This window comes from Erythrolamprus reginae, chromosome 1 (genome assembly GCF_031021105.1).
Source record: "Erythrolamprus reginae isolate rEryReg1 chromosome 1, rEryReg1.hap1, whole genome shotgun sequence".
Classification (NCBI taxonomy): domain Eukaryota; kingdom Metazoa; phylum Chordata; class Lepidosauria; order Squamata; family Dipsadidae; genus Erythrolamprus; species Erythrolamprus reginae.
Genome location: NC_091950.1, coordinates 35,762,638 through 35,774,355, shown reverse-complemented (window position 1 = coordinate 35,774,355; position 11,718 = coordinate 35,762,638).

Sequence of the window (11,718 nt, the reverse complement as noted above, 5' to 3'; positions counted from 1 at the left end):
TTTAAAGATGGAGAAGTTTGGGAGAATGTGGAAAAATGAAGTACATCCATGTTTAACTGGAATTAGAACTACTGTATATCTTCTACTAATGTTAACGGCCATAATTTCACAAATGGCTTCTGACAACTGTATTGTCTTGAAGCTTTGGGATTAATCTTTTCCTTACAACTTCAACCTTGTTAGAGCAAAAGAAATCCTAAAGTCTTAGAACCGAAAGGACCTTTCCCTAAAGGTGTTGTATGAATCTCAGCCTGGTGGAACTTTTTGTGACTTCCAGGTTTCTTGGGCATGTTTTTGGTGGGACCAAATGCATTTTATTCCCATGTGAAAAGAGTACACGTGCCTATATTGAATAGAACAGTTGGATCCCGCAGGCTCCTAGTTGAAAGGAAACTTAAAACAGTACCATAATGTTACAACGGGGACAAATGCACCTATTGCCTTCAAGAAGTGAATTAACAACCCCTAGCATCTCCAGTGGTATATAGCCCCCAAAGAAGATTACAAGGAGCTATGGCTTACCAGCCTTAAATGAAAGTGTGAGCCAGTTTGGTGTGGTGGTAAGGCATCTGGTTAGAAACTAGGAGACAATTCTAGCCCCATCTTAGGCACAAAACCAGCTGGGTGACTTTGGGCCAGCCCCTGCCTCTCAGACATAGGAAGGAGACTAGCAATCCATTTATGAAAACCTTGCCAAAAATGCACGGTCTTGTACAGGCAGTGTATGGGAGTCAAGACTGACTTGAAGATACTTTTTCTTTAAGTTTGGAAAGCAATTTCCTAGGCTGTATGTTTACCATTTCACTTCAATAAGGAATTGAAGTTATCAAGGGGGTGTGGGTGTGAATAATTTTAAAAAATGGTTTTTGTTTCTAATCATTTCTCCCTCCGTTATTGGTAACATGTATTACAACTCACCCCTTGGCCAAAGAGTAGCTATGGGATAGACTTTAGAAGTTCCTGAATTTCCACAGCTGCTTTCTAATCCATCAGTACTAATTCTCTGTAAAGATGGCCGCATCGGCAAGCCTGTCAGTGCTTCATCTTCCTCACTATAAGGCACATAAGCTCAAGAGGATATAGAGGTCCTCTCTGCATAATTAGATGGATTCCCTGCTGTGGAATAGGATGGAGCGCTATCCATCTGGAGCAAAGACTGATGATCAAACCAGAAGAGTTTCTCAACCTTGAGCACTTTAAGAAGTGTGGGCTTCAACTCCCAGAAACTCCTCCCACGGCTGGCTAGGGACTTCTGGGAGTTGAAGTCCACACATCTTAAAGGGACCAAGACTAAGGAAACAGAACTACAGCAAGAAGAGAGTTGGTATACAGTATATAAAAGATTCATCTCCACTATGGTGTCTGTAAGAAGATTGGCACTGCAGCTGCCAGAGGTCATAATCAAGGAAAACTAAGAGTTTAGTCTCCATAACATTTGGGAGAAGCCAAGTTGGAGAAGACTAGCACAAATTGTAAGAGATGGCTGCAAATCCTGGGAGGAATTTGAGGTGCTTCATTTTTTTCAAATCTCAGGCTGTTTTCACAGCTGTTTCACCTCAGCTGCAATGCAAGTATGGTAGATTGTTCTGCAGCTAACAGCTGCAGAGCCCTTTTAATTTCTCTTAAGTGAGGCTGGACCACTGAGTCGACTTCCCTGGATGTGCTAACTATAGCTTCAGGTATTATTCACATGTGTGCACAGCAGTAAGCTGGGAGAACTATTTGCTGCACAAGGTTCAAAATTGGGGAAGAAGAGAGGTAATTTTTTTCAAGTATTGACACATGAAAGTTATTTCAAACATTCCTTGACCATATTACTCATAAGGCTCTGCTCTTAAGACCTCTCCTTCCTGCTTAACTGGTCCTTGACTTGTAGCAAAAATTTAGCCAAGACTTGAATTGTCTGCCCCTATTTTTCCCCCCAACAAGCCACCAAAGACTAGTTGAGCTCCTCCTTTCTCTGCCCCAAATATCCCTGACTTTCTCCTTTATCAGTTTTATAATGCACTTGGAGCACTTTAAGTTTGTTTCTTGGGAGGAAAAGCTATTGCATGAAGTCCAAGGGAAACTCTTGTCTTTGCACTGAATTGCATTGAAGATGGTCATAAGCGGAGTTTCTTTATTAAAGCATTTGAGTCCATTTTACTCACATGGCTGTTGAAAGTCTGGCTGCATTGAAGGGAGCCAGTCTGGTGTTTTATTTATATCCGTTACTACTTTTTATATATAATCAAGAAATTAAGCCTTTATCAAGAATGGGGTATTTTAAGTATGTTTTATTTGACACTATTTGCCTGCTTTCTCTCCAATCATTGGAGAGGCTAAAAGAGGCAACCCTGGCTCTGCCGTGTTCATTTCCTTCTCTCGAATTGTAATGTTACATTTTAAAATAAAAAGGCTTGTTTTTATCTTGTGAAAAGACTGCATTTGACTTCTCCGGTTATTTTTGTCATCATCTCTTCCCTGAATCATCTTTCAATTGCCAGAATATTACTTTTCGGATCTGCTGCCAGAAAAATCAGCTTGGGGAGGAAAAAAAAAAGAACTTGGATAAGGTCTCAAAGGAGCTTTTTCAAAAGGCGACTGCACTGTTTTTTTTTTCCTTGAAAAAGAAGAAGAAAGCATTTCACTTTTCACCCAAGAAGCCTAATCAGTCATTGGGGTGGGGAAATGGAAGGATAGGTACTGACAGTCGAGACTGGATGGATAAGGGAGAATAAGTACAAATGCCTATAGACCAGTGTTGGCGAACCTATGGCACAGGTGCCACAGGTGGCACTCGGAGCCATATCTGCTGGCACGCGAACTGTTGCCGTAGCTCAGTGTTTCCCAATCTTGGCAACTTGGAGATATTTGGACTTCAACTCCCAGAATTCCCCAACCAGCGTTCGCTTATCTCAGGGACTGCCTTCTGCTGCACGAATCCCAGCGACCAGTTAGGTCCCACAGAGTGGACCTTCTCCGGGTCCCGTCAACTAAACGATGTCGTTTGGCGGGACCCAGGGGAAGAGCCTTCTCTGTGGCGGCCCCGGCCCTTTGGAACCAACTCCCCCCAGAAATTAGAATTGCCCCCACCCTCCTTGCCTTTCATAAGCTTCTTAAAACCCACCTCTGCCGTCAGGCATGGGGGAACTGAGATATTCTTTCCCCCTAGGCCTTTACAATTTACGCATGGTATGTCTGTATGCATGTTTGGTTTTTATAATAAGGTTTTTTTTAATTATTTTAGTATTGGATTGTTACATGCTGTTTTTATCATTGTTGTTAGCCGCCCCGAGTCTACGGAGAGGGGCGGCATACAAATCCAATAAATAAATAAATAAATAAATAAATAATAAATACTGCCCTAGCTCAATTCCAACATGCATGCGTGTGCTGGCCAGCTGGATATTGGAGAGTCTGAGAGGACATTTTTGGCTTCCAGAGAGCCTCCAGAGGGATGGGGGAGGGCTTTTTTACCCTCCCCGAGCTCCAGGGAAGCCTTTGGAACCTGGGGAGGGCGAAACACGAGCCTATTGGGCCCACCAGAAGTTGGGAAAGAGGCCGTTTCAGACCTCCAGAGGGCCTGGGGGGGTGAGAAAGCTGTTTTTGCCCTCCCGAGACACTGAATTATAGGTGTGGACACTCACGCAGTCGCGGTAGTGCATGTGCACGCTCTTTCGGCACCCAAGGAGAAAAAGGTTCGCCATCACTGCTACAGACTGTCAAAAAGGCTACAAGTGTGGCAAAGGATGCATCCTTATAATTCTAATGGTTTGAACAACTTGTACATATCTCCTAAAACAATAGAAACAAAGCAGGCTTTTAAATGTTCTCTGGTAAAATAGGATGTCAATCACTTACGACTATTTTAAAATGTATCTTTATATCTTCAAGCATCAAGGAGAGAGGTTAGGGAAAGTTGCTAAAACTCCCCCCTAGCCATACTGTGTATTCCTAGGTCACAATTCTAAAGTATGTGAAATTGCACTTCCAAACGTTCTATTTAAAATTGTGACTTTCCAAATAGCTGTAACAAATCAGAATTTACATGCTATCCTGCCTGTTTTTTCAGAAACAGCTCATCACAAAATATCTACATTTTAGTTTAGTGTGTTAGGCTACCCTTAACCTATGCTCAACTTTGAATAAACTACACGTGGAAGCATGTTGCAGGGACACCCCCAACTATGAATTTTTTTCTTTGTTGGGACTTCCTGTTGACATCACAGCAAGAACAGCTGGAAAATAACAGAGCTCTGCCAGGCTCCGTGAAATACAGCTGACAACTGTTTGCTGGGAGACCCTATATAGGGTGAAAACACCCTGCAGGGATGGTGAAAAAAGGACAGGCACTTCATCAATCACGGAATCGCAATCTCGTTGATCCAAAGAAAGCTCTCCTGAACAGCAGCAGGGACAATGGCCATTTTTGATCAGTCACCAATTGGGACTAAGATCTTGTGCTGGAGCGGTTTGTGGACAGAGCAGTGAAACTGGGTGAGGAAATTTCCAACTGTTAACTTAGAGATTTAACCTAAGTTAAAAGTCCCAAAAAATGATCACCAAATGTTAAAAAAGTGATCATTGGCTTTATGGAGAAAGATTAAAGATTAAAAACTAAAGAAGATTAAAGATTAAAAATCTAGAAGTTAAAGAAAAAAACGAATGGATGATTTAAAACATAGAAAGCTTGGAAAAGTTGAACAACATTGTGAAAAGTAATTTATTGGGATATATTGGTTTTCTATCTCTAACTCCCCTGAATGGATGACAATCAGCTGTTTTTGACTTTTATACACTGTTGAAGGCTGGAATTGGGAGCAGGGTGAGCCATCTACTGAAAGATTAGTGCAAAGTGTAAAATTCAAAGGAAAGTGATGAAAGAAAGTAAACAACACCTGGAAAGCTACTTGATCTTGACTTTAGGCAATTGGGATGCTGGAAAAAATTTACTGAACTTTTTGAAGATTCATAAGGCAAATTAAATTAAACACTAAAACTTTATTGGAACTGTATACTGAAAAGCAGATTTGAAAGATTTAAAGAAACCCAGTGGGCGAAATTGGATTTGGATTATTAACATCACGTGACACATCATTTTATGAAGCAAAAAGAAAACAGAAAAGTGATAGAAGCGGGGAAGAAGGGGGAAAGATAAGTAAGACTTTAAAAGCTGGACAATTTGGAAGGTGTAAATTGGAAATTATAAAAATTTTAAAGCATAAATTTATAGCATCTAAGGATTAGAAATTTAGTGTACTTGGAGTAATAAATTTGGGATTGATCAAATTTTATCAACAATTGACTTTTTCTGGAGTTTTTAGATATTGGGATACTGAAATATTAGAGGTATATTAACATGTTACCAAATGACCCAGTAGATGACAAAGTTTTATGAAGAAATGTTAGAAATAGTGACAAAGAATTATAAGAGGTTGATGGGAATATTTAAAGATAAAGATGTGAAAATAGAAGGCTGTCAATAAGTGATGGGAAATGATGAATATAATACACAGAAGAGCTGAGAAAGTGGCGGAGGAGACAAAGCAAAATAAACTACAAAAAGATAAAAATAAGTTAAAAGCAGATAAAAACACGGAAAAGACAGTAATAGTGAATACTAAAATTTCAATAGATAATCCCTTAAGAGCTTATAATAGAGAAAAAAAGGCAGATCTTTCAAAAGTAACGAAAGGGTTATGGATAGATATTCAAAATGCAGCAAAAGGACATAATGGTAAGACAGAGAGAACAATTTAGTTTGTGCAAAAATGTTAGAAAAACATAGGATTCCAAGAAAGAAACATAATAGAATCACCAAAAAAAAATCAATAAGTGATGAAATTCTAAAAAAGGCTGAAAGATGATGGATAGAGATATAATATTTTGCAATATAGTAATTGTATTAAAAACCAAATAGAAATTAAGTGGAAGTTTAAATTAGGAAAATACTGTATATAATAGAACAGGAAAAATAAAGAAATACGGTAAGTATAATTGTTGTTTTTATATGTTGTAAACCGCCCCGAGTCCTCAGAGAGGGGCCGCATATAAATCCAAATAATAAATAAATAATAAATAAATAAATTGGTAAAATAGTATAATATAGATTGCTATATAAAAGAATATATTATAATTATAACGAGCATATTAAGATTAGAAGTTGGAAGAAAACAATTCTTCATATGTAACTCTATTAGTACTGTGAGCCCTGTATGAAAAATATGTTAACCCAGTCATTACATTATCCACAAAAAAAGTTGGTTGTTAAAGGAAAACTGCAAAAAAATATTTTTTTTCTTTGTTCAACATTATTCATTGGTTGAAAATGTATACAGTAGTACCTCTACCTAAGAACGCCTCTACATAAGAACTTTTCTAGATAAGAACCGGGTGTTCAAGATTTTTTTGCCTCTTCTCAAGAACTATTTTCTACTTAAGAACCCAGGAAATTTGAGAGCGGCACAAAGGCCTGGCCAGTTTCCCGTCATTCTCCCTTTAATCCTGGTCATCTTGGACTTTTCTGGGCTGCCAGAGGAGCCCTTTGGCGGCGCTTAAGGAGGTTTTGGCAGCCCAGAGCGAATGGAGCGTTTTCCTTTCTCTGGGCGCTTGGAGAGGGATAAACCACTTCGCTGTGGTGATTCCCTTGCGCTGCCTCCCATACACCCGGCGCAATGTTGCCTCCGGAGCGTCTGGGCGTGGAAAGGCAAAAGGGTGTGCTTCGTCCCAGCCACATCAACTCGGCTTCAGCCAAACCAAGGAGTCACCACAATGAAGAAAAGGCGCCGACTACAAAGCGAGCGAGCAAGAGGAGAGGGGAGCCCTTCAGCATGGGAAGGAAGAGGAAGCAGGCAACAGCAGCCGCCGCCTTTCGGTCAAAGGAGCGGGAGGTTCCCCCCTATTGCCCGCCTGGATTTTTCTCTCTGGCACAATATATGGGAGGCAGCCTCGTGCCGGGTGTATGGGAGGCGCGTGCTCCTCCTCGCTGCCTCAGAGTCCCTCTTTTTTTTTTAAGCCTTAAAGTTTGGGATTTTTTTGATTCCCCTCACCTCCCCTTCTTCCTTCGGCAGCAACTGTCCTCCTCCTTTTCTTCCTCCTCCTCCTCCCACCCAAATTCCGAGCTTTTATTTCTTTCCTAATGGATTTGCACACATTATTTGCTTTTACATTGATTCCTACAGGAAAAATTGCTTCTACTTACAAACTTTTCTACTTAACAACTTAGTCATGGAACGAATTAAGTTCTTAAGTAGAGGTACCACTCTACTTGAAAATGTACACTGTCCTATAATCATCACCACAGTGAAATTATTAACACCTTCAACAATTGTTCCTTCAAATTCCCCAAAGTCTCTTGGCCTCATTTTGGAAACATCAAAAGAAAAAGAAATAAATAACATACGTACTCAGCTGTCATATCCAGGTTTTGTACTTACATGTACATTGCAGTACAGTCCACCTTGGCTCCCAACCCCCAAGGCTAGTTAGCAAAGTTGCATTATTCTCTCAGAAGTCCTCTCTATGGTGATTTAATCAAAAAGAAGGAACACAGGGTTGTTTTGGAAGTAGTCGTTTTAATCTTTAATCTTATTTTGAAGTCTTACTTTAATCTTCACAGTAAAGAGCAGTTCAAGTACAGGACAAAATTATTTCTCTGCTTCCCTTGAAAATAGGACAGCAATCAAAGAAGCATCATTTTACTAAACAAATATGAAGAAATTAAACACACAGAGGCAGCTCCAAAGTATTACATTCAGTGGTGAGGGCCAAAAAGCCTTTGCTTATTTTCATTTTATTTTTAAAAAAACAACCTTTAAGCTTGAAATGCGCAGTTCCCATCTCACCAGCTTTTGATCTCAAGGGCTGCCGAAATTAAGGCTGCCCTTCCCTTTAGGCCAGTGGTTCTCAACCTTTCTAAGGCCGCGACCCCTTAATACAGTTCCTCGTGTTGTGGTGACCCCCAACCATAAGTCTAGCGCCAATTCTCCCAACAGAGCTTTGAGCTGATTGGCAGGAAGGTCAGAGGGACACCCCCACTGTAAACGCCTGATTGGTCGGATTGTAAAAATATGTTCCAGGATGCCAGAATAGAAGCTTTAGTTCCTAATACCAGGAGAAATGTGTCTTTTCCCAGGGTCTCAGGCGACCCCCGTGAAATGGTCATTCGACCCCCAAAGGGGTCCTGACCGCCAGGTTGAGAACCACTGCTTTAGGTCAAGAATGTCAAACTCAAGGCCTGGGTGGGGGCGGATCTGGCCTGTGAGGTTCTTAAATCTGACCTGTGGGGCCACCCTGGACCAACCCATGTGCTTCTGCCAGCAAAAATGGGCCCCCGAGCTTCGTTTTTGGCTGCCATGGTCCCCTGCAAACAGGCAGGGGTTCTTACTTACCGCCGCTACTGCAACAATGCATCGCTAGTGTGCACATGCGCACACCCCAGCGAGATATTGCTTCTACGCAGGCAGCAAAATGTGAGAGGACACACGTGCCAGATTTCGACGACTTCTTTTGCTTCCGCGCATGTGCAAAAGCAAAATATTGTTGAAATCTCAAGTACGTGAGCGTCCTCTCATGCACAGGAGCAAAATATCGCTGGGGACGCACAAGCACATCAGTAACGCAAAGCTGCACATGCAGATCCATTTTCACTACCTGTACAAAGCATGGCCCATACTAGCTAGCAACCCATTACTGCCTGCAACTCTTTGCAAGTGAAAATAGAATTCGGGAGGGCCGCGCACACGCCGAGCCAAAACCAGAGCTTGTGAGCCCGTTTTCACTGGCAGAGCGCTCAGGCCGTCGTAGGCACCCACAACAGCAGTGACGTCGAGCTGGTCACCCTGGCCACCCCCACCCCGCCACCCTAAGGTCAAAACACAACCTTGATGAAATCGACTTTGACACCGCTGCCTTAGGCCAATTTATAATAACATATTGTCCTATATAGCTGTGTTTCCCAACCTTGGCAACTTGAAGATATCTGGACTTCAACTCCCAGAATTCCCCAGCCAGCGAATGCTGGCTGGGGAATTCTGGGAGTTGAAGTCCAGATATCTTCAAGTTGCCAAGGTTGGGAAACACAGCTATATAGGTTTCAGAACTAATGGAAATATGACTGGAATACAATACTTGCTTCATCTGAAGCATCTAGTTTCTACTGAAGGACCCTCTTTTGTGCAACAGTAGGGAATTGGGAATTGGGAAGCCCAAGTGTGGGATCTTATAACTGTAGTTCCCTGAGTAGTTCTTATTTTCCAATTTTTTAAAAAAAACCTCCTCTAGGCTATTATAAGCGTACATTACAAATCTATCTAGCTCGGTGGCAGAAATTCCCTATGGTTTTATTACAAACTTGACACACACAATGTTATGCAAGTAAAGTTTATCTTGGCCCAGGAAAAAAATTCCCAATGTGGGAGGAGAGATTCCCATGGATTCAATTGCCCAGAATTCCCCAAGCAGCTACTACTTGTTGCTGAGAATTCTGGAAACACCACGCCCAAGTTGAGGAAGTTTGGCACAAAGCAACAAATACGACAAATATGGAATGTTCTTTTCATGACACTTTTCGGAAGGGAAGCTGAAACGTCTTACACCAGGGTGTAAAATGTTGCAATCAAGTGTCAAAATTGCACCAAGCCCACTAAGAAACAAGAGGAGAGGAGGATCATAATACAGATATAAAATTATTTCATTCATCCCTGCCATCTTTCTTAGGATTAGGTCCCACAGAGTTGGCCTTCTCCGGGTACCGTTGACTAAACAAAGTCATCTGGCAGGACCCAGGGGGAGAGCCTTCTCTGTGGCGGCCCCCACCCTCCTCGCCTTTCGCAAATTATTAAAAAGTCATCTTTGTCACCAGTCATGGGGAAACTAGCACACACACCCAATTGTCAAGGCTGGTGTATGGTTTGATTGGTTGTGTGATTATTTTATTTTATTATAAGGGTTTTAATTTACATTTTAAAATTGGATTTGTACACTGTTTATGTTGTTATGAGCCACCCCGAGTCCTCGGAGAGGGGCAGCATACAAATCTAATACATTATTATTATTATTATTATTATTATTATTATTATTATTATTATATTATTATTATTTCTTGGCTTGCTCTGGAAATGCTGTGGATTTGGTGGGCCCCAGGGGAAGAGCCTTCTCTGTGGCGGCCCCAGCCCTCTGGAACCAACTCCCTTCGGAGATTAGAACTGCCCCCACCCTCCCTGTCTTTCGTAAACTCCTTAAGACTCACTTATACCGCCAGGCATGGGGGTGTTGAGATATTCCTTCTCCCTAGGCCATTACAATTTATGCATGGTATGTTTGTGTGTATGTTTGCTTTTATAATAAGGGTTTTTAGTTGTTTTAGTATTGGATTGTTACATGCTGTTTTTATCATTGTTGTTAGCCGCCCCGAGTCTACGGAGAGGGGTGGCATACAAATCCAATAAATAATAATAATAATAATAATAATAATAATAATAATAATAATAATAATGCTAAAAGGGAAAAACATGAAGGTGTAATTTTACCCAAAATTCTGCAGGATAACGTTATTAAAACTTGCAAAAGGTTCATAATCAACAGTACTGTACAATGGAAGACAACAGCTATAGAATTCAAAACCTTGTGTTATGACTTCCACCGTTACAAGATTTGTTTTAAGTATCCCTAATTGAACCTTCTAATCTTTCCTTTAATCACCAAAAGATTGTGTGGAGTAAGCACACTCAATGGAATGGACGACTAAAGAGACTAAATAAGATCCTTAATAGGGTTGCAAAAATGCTTCTGAATTGGGGAAAGAGAAGGGAAAGGACTCATGAATAATTTTTCGGCAATGCCTTAAACCAAAGCTGAATTTTTCTGCAATCATTCGGGCCAGTGATGGTGAAACTATGGCACACAGGTGCCCCAGGTGGCACACGGAGCCATATCTGCCGGCACGCGAGCCATTGCCGTAGCTCAGCTCCAACATGCATGTATGTGCTGGCCAGCTGATTTTTGGCTTGCACAGAGGCTCTTTTTGGCTTCCAGAGAGCCGCCAGGGGGATGGGGGAGGGCGTTTTTACCTTCTCCAAACTCCAAGGAAGCCTTTGGAACCCGGGGAGGGTGAAACACAAGCCTACTGGTCCCACCAGAAGTTGGGAAAGAGTCCGTTTCTGGCCTCCAGAGGGGATGGGGGAAGTTGTTTATGCCCTCCCTAGGCATTGCTCACAGTCACTCACGCCCTCATCATCTCGAGGTCCGACTACTGCAACGCTCTCTGCATGGGGCTACCTTTGAAAAGTGCTCGGAAACTTCAGATCGTCCAGAATGCAGCCGTGAGAGCAATCATGGGCTTTCCCAGGTATTCCCATGTCTCACCAACACTCAGCGGCTTGCACTGGCTGCCGATCAGTTTCCGGTCACAATTCAAAGTGTTGGTTATGACCTATAAAGCCCTAAATGGCATCGGACCAGAATATCTTCAGGACCGCCTTCTGTCGCACAAATCCCAGCGACCAATTAGGTCCCAGAGTTGGCCTTCTCCAGTTCTGTCGACTTAGCAATGTCTTCTGGCGGGACCCAGGGGAAGAGCCTTCTCTGTGGCGGCCCCGGCACTCTGGAATCAACTCCCCCCAGAGATTAGGACTGCCCCCACCCTCCTTGCCTTTTGAAAGCTCCTGAAGACCCACCTATGTCGCCAAAATTGTTTTTTAACATTAGATTTGTACATATTGTATTGGTGTTGTGAGC